Below are 16211 nucleotides of genomic sequence, written 5' to 3'. Positions count from 1 at the left end.
ATTGTGTCTTGATAGCTCCTTAACACAATCGGTTGAGAGAAAGGCAAAAAAAATCCACTAGGAGCTTTTCTTCATTCTTGTTGAGTTTGTTGCACCAGAGGTCTGCTCCACCTTTCCGAGGTCCCTCAGTTTCTGTACTCCTCTCTGCTTGAGGGGAGGTTTCTATGAGGAAGTGACTCTAAGGTGATGTAGAAGTATTCCTCAATGTTCAAAGCACCATGGAGCTAAAGCTCTCGGAGCTGGTGTCCCCTCCAACAGATCTGGTTTGGGGAAGGACTGATGAATAAGGATGAGAGCAAATGAAGGTGTAGGATCCAGGTTTTCAGTCAGGCATTGTGAGCACCCTTTTGTCTGGGGCTTCACTGAATGCACAGCTTAGATCTCCTCTTCATCATCATCCATCCCTGGTGAGGAGGGGCAGGTGTAGCTGGTGTTTGAAAAACCCAGCCCCTAGCTTTACACATCATCATCATCATCATCATCATCTCCACAGCACCGCCTCTTCAGCGAGTTTGGTCTATCTGATAGCAGCCCAGAGGAGCAACAATTGAAATATGCATGAGCTTGACAAGTTGCATTGAGGAAAGACAGGAATAGCTCAGCTACTGTGGTGTAAAAACAGAGCACTTGAAACCTTAATCTGGGCTGTTATGCTCCAAGTTTAAAATCACACAATATTTGTTTGTATGGTATCATACATACATAGAAGACAGACATCTACACAAGATCAGCATTGTTCTCCAGAGTTGGCAGCATAAATAAGTAAAGAGCTCAAGAAACCAATCAAAATTTAAACATAATTATGAGAAATTGAGTAGTTGCTATCATAAGGCCTCCATAATGCTTGGTGTCATAGAAGTATATGGTTCCTAACCTAAGCATTTGCACCAATCTCTCAGCATTTTACACCAGTGGCATGTTGTGCATTTTACACTTGGGCCTCCCAGGCAATCAATACCATACCTTACATTTAATATCATCCTCATGTCACAGCTATTATTTCTCAAAAGTGGCACACTGTAAGGTCCAGCTTCAATGTCCTTCTCAAAAAGAAAAAAAAAAAAAAAAAAAAAAAGGAATTGCCAGTAAATCTGCCACCAAATCCATTTTCTCCATCTACAGCCATTATGTTATAAAAACAGTCACCTAAAATATCTGTATCAGCTTTGGCATGTCAAATAATCCCCCATTTCACAAGAGGGGTCTGGCTGCCGACCACAGCTTTGACACTTGCACTTGCAGACCACAACTGCAATGTATTTTCCATTTCAGATTTTTTTTTTTTAACTCAACTTTATTCATAAACAAATCTGGCACTTACTTTCATGAAATAATCACATTGTGTAAACATTACAGACCAAGAAACTTTTCACAAATAAACAGAAAAGGTCAGAAGTCTAACTCAGGATTTAAGTATAAACCTGTTTTAGAGGTAGTTAAGCGAACAGTGGCTTGCTTCAGCTAATGCAGCTATGCTAGCTATGTGCTAAAAGTTACTTTGTAAACCAAAGGAGCTCCCTTAGCTTAAGCTCAAGTACTGTGAGCAGTAAAAGGTAGCTTATGCTAACATTACACAGGTAACTTAGCTTCGTAGCTAACATTGCTTTGACAGTGTTAGAAAACGTAGCATACCCTAAGTTAGCTTTGTTAGCTTTAGCCATGTTAGCAACAACTATTTTAAGTGAATAAAACAGGTTTATGAGATTTACAAAACTGCAGGTGTACATTCAGCTACATTACCTACTTAGCTTAAACAGCTAGTATAGTTTCTGCTACGTTAGCTATGTTAGCAGGGTTAAGAGTGTTTTCATGGAGGACAAGGTTTTTTCCTGTTAGCACACTTTTAGTTGTCTTTATTTAACATTTTGTTACCAGATTTTGAAGCTCATTTGGTATCCTAACCCTTCCCGTTCCCCTTACTGAAAGTTTAGATTACATTTTGAAAGTTTTAGTGTGTATTTCCGTACTCACAGAAGTGGTGTCTCACAATAGTGGTCTGCAAGGGGTGGCGACTAAGAGTTGTCTTGCATATCAGTGGTGGACTTAGATGGGGGGTCCTAATGTTTAAATTAATTTTGTGAAAGTGCCCTTTTGGATGCCCCTATGGTACATAAAACATGATGGCTAAGTTCTCTCAAGAGTGCCCTTCTGGGGAAAAAAAACAAGAAAGAAAAAAGAATTGTCTTCGAGGTGGACAAACTTGACTTAGTGCCCTCCATGAAACCATTCCAGAGAAAAAAATGTGATAAAGGACAATCCAGGGTATTATTCTAGAGGATAAAAAAATTGATAAAATGCTCTGAAAGCTGCCCTTCAAGTGGAAAAACTTTGATAACGTGTCCTCTAGGGTACCATTTCAGGGAACAAAAATGATACAGTGCTCTCAAGAGGGTCATTCCACTGGACAAAATGTAATGAGGTGCCCTCTTGGGTGCATGCCTCAGCACCCTTACATCCTTACATTTCCACAAATAAAGACTGACAAACCTGCAGCCTGGTTAAGGTTGAGGTTAAATGTGGAATTGCGAATCATTCTTTGTAATGAGACTAATTCTTAGCTAAGAATGAATTAATGATTTGACATGTTCCAAATCAATAAAGGCAAACACAAATAGATTGAGACCATTAAAAAAGGTGAAACTAAGTAAATAAAGTGTTATACATTTACACTCACCGCCAGACGGGCTGGTCTGAGTATTTCAGAAACTGCGGATCTGCTGGGATTTTCATGCACAACCATCTCTAGGGTTTACAGAGAATGGTCCAAAAAAGAGAAAATATCCAGTGAGCGGCAGTTGTGAGGATGAAAATGCCTTGTTGGTGTCAGAGGCAAATGGTTAGACTGGTTTGAGATGATCAAAAGTAAACAGTAACTCAAATAACCACTCATTACAACCAAGGTACGCAGAATACCATCTCTGAACGTACAATGTGTCGAACCTTGAAGCAGATGGGCTACAGCAGTAGAAGACCACACCAGGTGCCACTACTATCAGCTAAGAACAAGAAGCTGAGGCTGCAAATTACAACACTGATCTCAGCTTTGACCTTCAGATGGTAAGGTCAGAATTTGGCATAAACAACGTAAAAGCGTGGATCCATTCCACCTAGTATCAACGGTTCAGACTGGTGGTGGTGTAATGGTGTGGGGAATATTTGCTTGGCACAACTTGGGTGCCTTAGTACTAAGGAGTAGGGGTGTAAATCACCAGTTTCATCACGATATGATACAGTACGATACGATATCGATTCTCAGAACAATGATTCGATATTAGCCAATATCACAAAGTCTGCCACAATTCGATTTCAAATTGATTAAATTTAGAGGCCTGTGATCGATATCAGGTGATATTGTGAACCCATTTACCACAATTTGTTACTTTTCACATAAAGGAAAAAAAAAAACCAACAAAAATTAATACGTTTTGAGAATTTCATTGCCAAAAGGCATTTACATGAAAAACATTCTTCAACAAAGTGAATAAGGGGATGCGCGAGGGGACTTTCAAAATAAAAGCGTAAGGTAAAAATGGCGATGGATATTGATGTTTATACTTTGACTCAATTTGACTGAATCATTGCTCAAACAATCGATATATTAATCCAAATCGACGAATCGTTACACCCCTACTAAGGAGACAACTAAGCATCATTTAAATGCTGCAGCCTACCTGAGTATTGTAGCTGACCATGTTCATCTTTATGACCACAGTGTACCTGTTACATCCCAGTCATGTTCTGATGGCTACTTCTAGCAGAATTAATGCACCATGTCACTAAACTCAGATAACCTCAATCTGCTTTCTTGAACATGACAGTGAGTTCACAGTACCCCAGTGGCCTCCAAAGTCACCAGATCTCAACCCAATACAGCACCTTTGAGATGTGGTGGAAGGGAGGGTCGCATCATGGATGTGCAGCAGACAAATCTGCAGCAACTGCAAGATACTATCATGTCAGTGTGGACCAAAATCTCTGGGGACTGTTTCCAACACCTTATTGAAACACCTTGTTGAAGAATAAAGGCAGTTCTGAAGGCAAAAGGGGGTCAAACCAGATACTAGCAAGGTGAAATTGTACATATCGATAACAGAAGTCACAAAGTGCTTCATAATAATCAGTAAAAGCCAATTGAGAGTCAGATTAAAACTGACATTAATGCAGATAATTTCATAAGAGCAGACACAAAAGTAAGTCTCCAGTTTCCAAAGCTCTTGATTCCAGCAGCAGACATTTTCAAAGTTAATTAAGTAAAACCTCAAAAGCATTGTCTCCTTGAGTATTGAGTCTGAAATGAACAAAAATCACATCAGACTACCTCAAATTCAGCTGGTGTCATACAGATTCAGCAAGTCATGCAGGTACATGCATGCAACACAAAACACAATTGCCTGCCAAGTGATGTGCCTTTTGTGTGCCTATTTTTGGATATTAGATATTAAAAATCTGCCTTTATGAACACTTCTAATGAGTCTGCAGTTGTTCAAGTCATTCCAGCACAAGTCTTCTGGGTTCTTAATTGTTTTAAGCCAGTGCAAAGTCATAAATAGGGGTGTTATGAAACAACATACACTTACAGAAACACCAAGAAGAGCATATTTATGTAGACACATCGTTTATTTTTGAGAAAAATACCTAAATACATTTTTTTATGAAGAGTTATCACTTAAAAGTAAAACTGCCTCACTTGACCCTGTCCTGAAAAAATAAGTCATGCCTGCCATCCAGTGTTCAGGTGAGGAAGTGACTCTGCAGCAGGGGAAGACACTCAGTTTTGTTGTCAAAGTGTTGTCTAATCATGTTTCATGTTGTTCATGATAAAACATTTGATTTAATACCATGGTCAGTGATGTCTGAAGCACAAGCAAAACAATGCATTCATAAATTCCAACATTATCAATCCTTTTAAAATCCCAACAGTATATTCAAATTGACACATTAATATTTATTGATTAATATGTCCAATTATAGTTATTTACTTGCATTCCTGAACAGAAAAATGAGTTTTAGTGTTTGAATGTTATGCTTGATTAATTTCTGACTTGTCAGAGAAGCCCAGTGAGCCAGCTCAAATTTGGGTGAATTCAGTTTGAAATCCCTCATTCCTGTTCAAAATGGTAAAACGTGGAGAGCTCACTGAAAATGAAAGAGTCTGCATTAAAGCACTTCATGATGCTGGATGGTCTTTGAGACAAATATGACAGGTGGTCTTACAAATTTGTTAAACACTGTATCTATATACAAGTTTTTACATCTTTGCAAATTAAACACTGTGCCTGATGAGCATCATCAATGTGAAGACAAGAAAGGCTCTTTTTCATGCAGGGTGTTCCAAAAGCAGAAGCGAGGAAAGGCAGTGAAAAAAACAGTTCCAGGTCGCTACCACTCCCATTAAAAGTACACTAGTTTTACTTGTCGCCGAAAACTATAGTTAGATCATGGCATATTCAACTCGAAAGTGTCATTGTATTGTCCCTTGATGCTCAAAGAACAGGCAAACACACCCTTATTTAAGTTTCCACGATTTCCCAATGGACGAGAGCCTAAAAGGTTGATGGACAGCAGCGATTAGGAGAGAGACAAGGGAGACACTTTCAAAATAATTCGTGGCAGCATGGGTAAGTCTATCTCTCTGGTTTGATCCCATCTCACTGAGACCTGGATGAACCTGGACCAGCTGGAGTTGGACTAAAGACCCACTATGATAGAGACATAAACACAGAAAAGACTCAAACAATCATGGATAGAAATATGAAAACCTTTATAGAGTATTCAGAGAAACCCAAAGTCAACAAAGCCAGGTGATGCTGGTTCTATAGCTGACCACTGAGCCAGTTAACCCAGTCCACCTCTGGAGGCTTGTGGTACGGGTTTGACTGGGTTTAGAGATTTCTTCATGGACCACTGATCCTCTCTGTAGGGAACAAGTATGTTGTGTTTATGTCAAGTCTATCAGGAGGACATTAAAGGGTCTAGACCCAGTCTTGACGGTGGTTCTCCATGTCACAGTAACCAGGATAAGACTGTTGATTTTGAGTGGAGTCCTGGACTGGGCGGTTCAAATGTGGCGTCTGACCTTGACTTTGGTGTTTATGTTGCTTTAACTTTGTTTTGGTTCTATCTCCAGAATGTTGGACTTATCTTAGGTTGGACAGTCTCAAACACAGGGCCAACATTTACAACATCTTATCCTGTAAGACACGGACATTAAACAGGTCCAAGAGGCAGGAAGGGTCTGCTAAAGGAGTCAGGCTAGTACAGGAAGACCTGATACAGTTTTACATGAACAGACTAAGGCTGACTACACACCAGATGATAATCAGATTCTAAACAAGACTCAGACCACAGACATGAGGACAGGTGAAGATGATTTTAAATATTATAATCCTCTCAACTCACTAAACCAGCAGGTCTACCAGTGAGCCTCAGGACCAACCACTACCTTCTTAATAACAGCTTTAATAACAGCAGCTTATGAAAATGTTTTAGATTTTTATTTGATCAAATTTGCAGTATGGACCTTAAATAGAACAATACATGACTGAACCAAGAGACAGGACAGAGCTAGCATGTTTAGGAAACACATCATTACAGCACATACAGTGTCTATTAAAGTACTGACCCCTTGGATGTTTTATTTTTTTAAAGATTTATTTTTGGGCCTTTTCATGCCTTCATTAGATAGAGGAATGACAGTGGATAGACTCTGAAACAGGGAAGAGAGTGGGGAGAGACGTGCGGTCAAAGGGCCACAGGCCAGATTCAAACCCGGGCCGCCTGCATACATGGGTAGCGCCATAAACCACTTGACCATCTGCACGCCCAGATGTTTTATATTTTCATTGATTTTAGAGATTAATAATGGTCAATAAAATTTGTCTTCTCAACAAAAAATATATATACAAAAATACTCTTAAATGTCAAATTGAGAACAGATTTCTACAAAGTAATGTCAATTAAATAAAAACCTGTAATGTAAAATAAGTGACTGCATAAATATTCATCCCCTTTAAAGTGACTGAGCTAATCCAACAGAGGTCCAGACAGTTGCTGCTAGGGTCTCACAATTAGAGAAATGAGGATCACCTGAGTGATTGACTACATTTACATGCAGTCAATAACCCTTTCATAACCGTAATATTAGCAATAACCTGGTTGCACACATCCATGTAAACACCAATAACCCTTCTGAAAAACCCGAATATGCTTATATTCCGGTTTTTAAAAACCCGAATATGACCCCTGGGTTACTCCTTTTCTAACCCGAATATTTGGTCATATATACGCCTATCGGGATATCCCTATCGAAAGGAACATTAATTTGTGTTCTGTGCATGTTCTATTTGCAAGGAATCTTGGTCTTTTGAGTACAGGAACTTCTTGTTGTAAACATGGCGAAATGCAACACAACACCACACTTCTGGTGTTGTCTGGGGGGGCTCTAGTGGAAACAGGTAGCATGGATATGGATGGCACAGCTCCGGCTCCATTTCCTATTTCTTCACTTTCTTGCCTTCCATTAATGAAGAAAGTGAGACAGAATAGTGTAAAGTACTGGTGGTGGGTCATTACCAGCACCAAAGTGCAAACGAAGGCGACTGCTACTGCCCCGGACTGTTCAATATCCGCCGTGCTGCTGTTGTTGTTGTTGTTGTTTTTGGATACAGAAAGATGAAGCAGAAATGGCATTCTCCGTGCATCGAGGTGTTGTCTGTGAGTCGCGGTTTTGATCGGGATATCCCAATTGATTACAGTTACCATGTATACAGGAGTAACCCTGTTTGCTAGCGCATGTAAATGGGTTATTCCGAATGTTTCAGAAACCAGAATATTGATCTTAACCTGAATATCGACTGCATATAAACGTAATATAAAGACACCTATGTCTGGAAGGTCCAGTCACAGTATTCATGGCTACCATTACACCATGAAGACAAAAGAACACTCCAAGCAACTAAAAGAAAAGGTCTAAGTCAGAGGATGGAGACAAAAACATTTCCAAGTCTCTGAACATCCCCCAGAGTTAAGTTAAATCCATCATGAAAAAATGAAGGAATATGTCACAGCTGAGATGGGAGAGACTCTGCAGACAACAACTGTTGGCCAGGTTCTTCACCAGTCAAAATATCAAACGTGAAATTTATGACCCCTATTCATAACTGAGGAGGCTCTGAGAAGAAAAACACTGCACACTTGAGGATTATTTGGAGGTTTATCAGTTGGGTTAAGCCTTGGATAAAGCCACATTCCCTCAGTAGCTGGAGAGCAAACTGACCCCAGATCAGTCTGAACATCATCTCTAGGTAGGCAGCTTGAAGTTGGAAATGGTAAATGGTCTAGCACTTTATTTCTATTATCATGCAGCACGGACAACCACGACTATCTACATTCCACGTTCACACACTGATGGAGAAAGCTGCTCTGTAGAGTCCCCATCAGTGCAAAGTTATCCTAATAAAACACATCCAGACTCATTCAGACTGCACGGATGAAGCAATGGTAGAAAATTAGGGTTAAGTTTTTTAGCCAAGGACCCATCGGCCTGTGTGGGTAGGAGCCTCAGATGAAACCCCTGACCTTCTGATTGAGAGATGACTTACTCTAAATCCTGACCCACAGCCGTCAGTGGTCAAAATGTTTGTCTACCAAAGGCTTTATAATCATACAGTTTTATTAAAATCACTTCATTTTAAGGTAAAGTGCAGATCTTTAGTTCTATTCCTAACAAAAGAGAGAAAGAATGGTCTAAAATCTACAAATTCATAGGCAACATTTGAAAAAGCAGGGGGTGCTAGAGAGAGAAGGAAACTCCTTACTCCTCTGGATTCTGTTTTTATTACATAAAGTTTAACATGTTTTTTTTTTTTTTTTTACTTTCAGTTTAACCCTTACTAGAATGACAGAGAGATCAAGATTTTTGTCTGACAAGGAGAAAACCTTGTGTTTGGCTCTTCACTAATGCTGCAACCATTGAAAAAAATACAGCGCTCATCATCACACACAGGAAACATGAAACATCAGCTAATGGTGTAAGAAAACGTTCAAACATCTCTGTACGTAACCACATGCCCTGCCTAAGTCATCACTGATACGTCCCAGTTTAGAATTCTGTTATCACACTTTGATCATCGTTTTAAAGCAGCAGTGATGTCATACTCTCAACTGTAATTAACCAATCAGAGCTCAGGATGCTGGTTGGTCCGTTTACCTTGAGGACAGAGATGACGATCAGTGATTAGCCGGCCTGGAAGGCGATGGTGCTCAGGGTGGTGAATGACGGGCTAGCTCTCCCCCCAGTCTCCTCTCTTCCTCCATGTATGTCTTCAGTCTGTCCGGTCGTCATGGTGACGCTTTGAATCCATGATATTTTTATAAACCAAGAGAGAGGCGTGTTTCTCCAGAGGTCAGCTTTATCTCTTCTTTCTCCTCCTTGTGCTGATGTATTTCATCAGACTGGAATAAGAACATTTGGATGTTCTCTTCTGGTTTTTACCGTGTTACTCTTTGTTGTTGTTGACCTCTGCTTGCTGCTTAGCTCCCTGAACGGTTCCTGGGGTTGTAGCTGAGCCGTTTGTTTTCTGTGATGAACTCTTCTTGGTTGATCTCAGTGCAGGGGAACAGCTGTAGTCCCGTTTATGAGGACCATTGGATCTTCTACAGAACTGAAGAAACGACAGTTCAGGAAAACCATTCAGAAAATTCTCACTTTTTTAAAGATTTGTAGGCTTTTTGCTTTTGTGTGGAGATGATAGGATAGTGGATACTGTGGGGCAGTGGTTCCAAACCTCCCTTCATTTAAGCCGCCCTACTCAGACCCAAGCTACCCAGGACCCTCTAGAAAAAAAAACTACCATCAATTTAATTGTTTTATTTGACAAAATCCCAACAAACAGGCCGACAGATAATAAAGACACTTCTCCAAAAGATGGACGTGTGAACTATTCACTGTTATGATATAACTAAATACAGATATATATTCTATTACAGTTATAGATTGATATACTTTATGAAATTTTATATTTACTAGAATACAGATATGGATGGAGCCAATCTAGAAAAAGAATGTGATAAGGATCTATTAATTTTCAGAAAAATTGAAAAATCTCACATTTAAAGAGTACAAATCAAGAGAAAAAAATTTTTTTTTTTTTTTGAAAAGCGGAGGATAAAACCCTTGAATTTTGGAGACTATAAAGTCGAAACATCAAAAATAATTCAGTTTGATTTCTTGTTAATGTTTGACTCTACACTGTTGTCCATTTATGGTTTCAAAATTAAAAGACTTTTGAGTTTCTAATGTCAAAATTTAAGACTTTTTAAAACTCAAAAATTCTGAGTTTATTTTTGTGTAAATATAAGACTTTATATTTTTCTTCTGTATCTGGTACAAGTCTCTCAGTCTCAGTAAAATATCAAAGAAGATTTGTTAAAAGTCCTGGGGCCCTCAACAACCCTCTACTGTTTCACAGTGACAATCCCAAAAATGTACCTGGAAATCTCCTAGAAAAGACTGCTGAAAGGTTCTTGAACTCATTCCAGTTAAAGTTTCCAGGAACGCTCCCAAATATTCCCTACTGTTTCCAGTGAAACATTCCTGAAAACTTCCTGGAAAAGGCTGCTCATCTCTCTGAGGTTCTCCTGCACATTTATTCATCATCTCACATTATTATCATGCTCTGCATGTTTTTTCTCTACTGTTTATCCCTTTTTTTCTCTTCATATGTACAGTAAAATATATTATAAAAATAAATAAAAGACAGTTCATTTTTAAGTTAAAATAATTATTGTTGAAAATTCCAAAAGGTTCTCAGTTTCTGGTGTAGTTTCTTTAGATTTACGTAAAACAGTCCCAGAGAATATTGTTATAGGTCTGCTGATTGCTGAGCATTTCTCAAAGGCCTATTCCAAAGACATTCAGGCCAATCCCAGCTTGGCCATCCTGGGACGCTCTACAGAGACTCTGGGTCTGGCATATGATGTGCAGATTGCTCCTCACCTGAGAATGATGGTTGCTAAAAACCGTATTCTTCTCACCTAGAAGTCTACCTCACCACTGTTCTGTTATGCACCTTTTGTTTTATATACTCCCAACTTAAAATGTCAACAATTATTAAACCAATAATAATAGTAAGAGAGAGGGCGGACACCATACACGTCGCTGATCATATCTATGAGAGAAGAGTAAACGCTCTAAGTGACTGGACCCTGTGGTGGTTGGAGGTGGGGAGTTCCCTCCTCATGTGCGTGTTACCTGTCTGGATGCCAACATGACAGGTAAAACATGAAGGACGCTCCTCTCAGAGGATGATAAAGCGCCCCCTGAAGGGCATGTGTCCTACAGTATAAAGTGTAACATTTTTTGGCAAGCTTTGAATGGGAAGAAGTAGCGCCATCTAGTGGACAAATTATTAATTTTACAAAAATCCAACTATAATTAACCATTACTAGCACTTAAGATGCATGAGAAACTAACACATATGTCCATTTTGGATTAAAGCAGCAGAATTCTGCATAAATTTAATAGTTTGGGGGGTTAAGAGTCTTCTTCACTGCCTGAGAATAAAAAAAATCTTTTTCCTTCATGTGTTTCTCACTGTATTCACATCAAACTACGTGGAAATAAATATATGGCTTGAATATCTCAATCACCCCCTTGTGGCTTGCTGTAGTATAGGGATTTAAGTGTGTGAATAGGGACTGAGTTCACCATTAAATGCGAAAATAAGGTACATTTCGAACAAAATACTATTATTTAGACAGAAACATTTATTTTATTTAGTTCATTTAGCGTGCCGGCCCTGACAGTGTCTGCACAGACATAAGCTGGCCCTTGTACAAACGTAGTTGACCCCTATTATAGGGTATGACCTCATTGATAAGTTGGGCTGATTGATCATTGATAAGTAGGGTATGTTATTTATACTACTTGTAGTAAAATGTGTCATTGGCGTTTGTCAGAGGTAATGTGGGTTATTCCTGTCACCTATTGATCACTGGTACAGCTTGAATGCAATAATCAGTTTATTCATATATTTATTAATGTACATTCAGTATAAATGCCTACTTTCAAAGCTTCAGAACATAAAAGCTGACAACTGAAAATACAGAAGCATATCGGTAAAAATAATCTCTCCCATCGGGGGTCATGAAACACTAAGAGGGGATCGCCAGATGAAAATGGAGAATACTTTTGAAATGATTTTTTCGTACCCAATTTTGTGACTATTATTTGTCACTTTTCATCAATTTTGCACAAGTTGGAATATTTTTTGCCAATTTACTCCACATTAACCCCTTTTCATCCCCTTTTACCAACAATTTCTACCAATTTTAACTCATTTTTACCACTCAAAACCCATTCTTATCAATTTTAAACCCTTTACACCACTTTTTACTGCCGGTTCGCCACTTCTAAACCAATTCTTAAAACTTTCATATATTGTTGTCTCATTATTGCCACTATCAACCCCTTTTTATCATTTTTTTTTGCCCATTTCAACTACATTTCACTGTTTGATATGCCCATTTTGACCAGTTCAACCCATTTCTGCCAATTTATCTGCTCCAGTTAACCCATTTTTGCCAGTTTAAAGCACTTTTTAATCCTTTTTACCACTTTTTGTGTCTGTTTTTGCCACTTCAACACATTTTTGGCTTTTTTTTTTTTTTTTTTTGGCTTTTTTCCTGCTCCAGTTTGGCATGACCTCAGAAGGCTCTCCCATTTATCCCCCCCTTATGAACGGCCTTGTCTGCACATCACTATTCTTGAATGTGCATGGCTGTGTTCAACCGCCTTCAGGCACAGTGGGGGTCCCCGGTCTCTGGCACCTTTATTTTTGGGGTCACGGGCTGAAAAGATTAAGAACCACTGCTTTATAGCACACTCCTGGACCTGAGTCTAGTCTTGTTCTTTTCACGTGTCCAGAATGACACTAAAATGGATCTTGAACTAAGAGCTGGTCCAAGTCTAAGCCAGCCCTAACCATAAAACCTATTAAAAAGTTCAGTTTGAAGCCAACACTTAATGTACTTACAAAATTATGTACTTAACATGTGGAGGGAAATTTCAAATCCTGTTCTCAATTTATAAGAAAAAGTGCAAAAACAAGAAGACTTGTAATCTCTGTTCAAAGTACTCTTTCACAAGATTTTTCCTCAATATGAAGGTGATAATAACACATATGCATTCAAACATAATTCATGTCAGTATACAGTATATATTTGCTGAGAATACGTTGTTGCAATCCTTTCTGTAGATCCATTTAAGTCCACAAGATGGGGCTACAAGCAAATATACTGTGACCTGGCCTGACTGGCCTGAAGTCACAGACAGCTATTATAAGTATTTGTCAGTGTGTGTTTGGATAAGAGAATACGTACTGTACCTGCTGGTCATTAAAGAGTCCACGATTCACACTGATGTCCACAACAAAGTCTAATCTTCACAGAAGAATGTTCACATCATGGAACACCGTGAAACTGAAATAAACAAGACTATTTCAGGTTTGAATAACAATAAATCATATGAAGTCTGACATACGTCATTAAAATAACATTTAACAATTCGTGAGCAATAAAATAAATATTATCATTCCTTCCAAGCACAGGCAGACACAAGTGGCTTTATTTCAACGGGTTTACTGGAAGCTTCTCCTTCTTATCCACCGTTAACACTTATTAGCCGCATGCTGTATGAAAGACATTAAAGTCCATCACAAACTTCCATCCGTGTGTAAAAGTCCATGCTTGCTGTGTGAATCTACCGTGAAGCTTCTTAGAGTCACGTGAGAGCAGCTCAATGATAGTTCCTGACCTACTTCAAAATAAAGCACCGTATTTTCAAAGTAAAATAAGGAATTACCAAGCGGCAACCTTCGGTCCTGAAAAATGAAGCCAATGCCGAAGTGCAAAAAATTGCTAAACCGCGAGTGTCCACTTGAGGCTGGCTGCAGGAACACCGGAAGTGACACACATGTTAAACAGCCAGTTTTTAAACACCAAATAAATTGGTTTACAGCCTGGTTCAAATCACCAAATGTGTCTCATTAGCTAGTTTCTTATTTTGCTCCCACTGTACGGGGGGTGAATTTTTTTGTACCACGATCGTTTGGATTATATTTAGGATGAAAGCTGATGGGCACGTCTCATTTGATCGACAGATGGCTCGGCAGGCAGGGGTTCCGTTTCTGTCAACCGGAATGCTAGCTAGCAGGCTAACAGGAAGTCGCATTTAGTGGGCGGGCCGTTAGGTTGATCCAAAGTTCGGTTGAGACTGCGATTTCAATATGGAAGTCTCCACGGATTGGCTTCAAGAACTGTTTGAGTCCGCCTGTTGTAAGCAGACGACTGACGTCACACGGGGTTTGTCCAATTCTTTCTGCAGTCTATGGGAATAGAGTGGTGCAGGAATGAGTCCTAAAACACAAAAGTAAGTTAGCATTTTAGCACTTCCGGCTCCCTCGTCTGAAAGTCTATGGGATTTTGAATGCGTTTTCGGTTAAATGCCTGAAATAAGGTCTGTGGTGAACACAAGCTCAGGAAAGTTTAACGTTTTATCCTACGACATAAAATACATCTGAAACGTGCCCCACCTTTGAATTGTGTATCTTTTCACTTCTTAATAAAGGCGGATGCTAAAAGATTGCTAACAAGGACTACATACCTCATCATCCGAAGCGCGGCAACTGAGCCGTTCAGTTGTATCCACGTGTGATGATGTAAATTCAGTCAGTTTTGTTGTAGTTCAATATAGCACGACGTTAGCTTTTTACTTTTGACAGTTATATTAACAAACCAGATATGTTGCCTATATTATCAATTCATGAAGATTATCTTTATGAACAAAACGTGTAAGTTTCATAAACTATTATTGGACACAGAGCTTACTTTCAGCAATAACCCAAAAACCCATTGAAAAATCCCATAGGCTCAAAACCAAGGGAACTTTAGGTTAAGATATTAACCCGGGTTCTCTGAAACATGAGTGAGGTATCTCACTATGGGACACGCTCCCTGTGCTGTCCCCCAGAAGCAATATTACACTATGCCAGTCTTGACTGGCAGACAGGTGTGACGTCTGCTACAAGAGGAGGGACTCCCTCCTACTATAAGAGCCTGACACACTGCCTCCTCCTCAGTCTTGATAAGCACACCTCTTCCTCGCTCCAGGCAAGGATGGTGGTCTGGTGAGATATCTCACTCATGTTCCAGAGAACCAGGGTTAATTTCCTAACCTAAAGTTCTCTTTCAACACTCGTTTCGGTATCTCACTATGGGCATCTTGCTCCTTTCATAAATTGACATATGAGAGGATGCTGACCAGCCGTCTTGTCCCCAAAGCCTATTTGACAAGCTGAAATAGCGGCAAAATACACTTTGACAGTGTAGAAAGCCAAATTTTTGTCCAGCAGCTCCTGTAGGAATGATAAAATAACAGCCACAGAGCTCTGAAAAGCAATCACTCCAGCTTTTACGCACCAGTCCTCAAACATGCGCCATTTTTCCATCATATGCACACAGGTCAAGCGTGCCCTGGCGCTCAGGATTGTTGCAATAACACCTTGTGGAAGCCCAGAGGCAGTCAAATTCAGCCTTTAACAGGCCATACCCATAAAGCCATGCACTCCGGGTGAGGATGAAAAATCTCCCCGCGCGCCTGTGACAGGAGGTCTCTGCGGAGAGGGAGGGGCCACAGAGGACCCCACAATACTGTAAATCTCCGCCAACCAATGCGTCCCCACCCAGCAGGGGGCCACAAGATCAGAGTCAGGCCCCTCTCTCACACTCTGGCGAGAGTAGGAGTGATCAGCTCTAATTGGGGAAAAGCGTACAGAAGGACACAGAGCCACTCGTGCGCTAAGGCATCCAACCCCATCGGAGCTCTCTTTTTCTTCACCCCCAGGGCGGCAAGAGCAGCCACTTGGTCCCCTGGTGTCATGCTGGCAGCGAAAGGCTTTCTAGCCCAGGCACCTTTCAGATCCAGCTGCTTGCTCTGGTTGCAGTTGCCCATCTGGGGCTGTGGCTGGCGTTTGGGGATGTGGTAAGTTGGGCACGAGACCGCCTGTGCAAACAAATGCCTTGCTGCTGGAGGGGGAGGGCTCAGTGCTTTTCTGGGGAGACAGAGCTGCAGAGCCTCACCTTCTTTCTTCTTTTCCTCACAGCGTTTTTGCATTGTGGCTACAGCTGGGCCGAATAAACCCTTCGGGTCCAAA

This window comes from Cheilinus undulatus, linkage group 9, assembly GCF_018320785.1.
Source record: "Cheilinus undulatus linkage group 9, ASM1832078v1, whole genome shotgun sequence".
Classification (NCBI taxonomy): domain Eukaryota; kingdom Metazoa; phylum Chordata; class Actinopteri; order Labriformes; family Labridae; genus Cheilinus; species Cheilinus undulatus.
The sequence above is the reverse complement of the archived record's forward strand: the minus strand, read 5'-3'. Positions refer to the sequence as shown.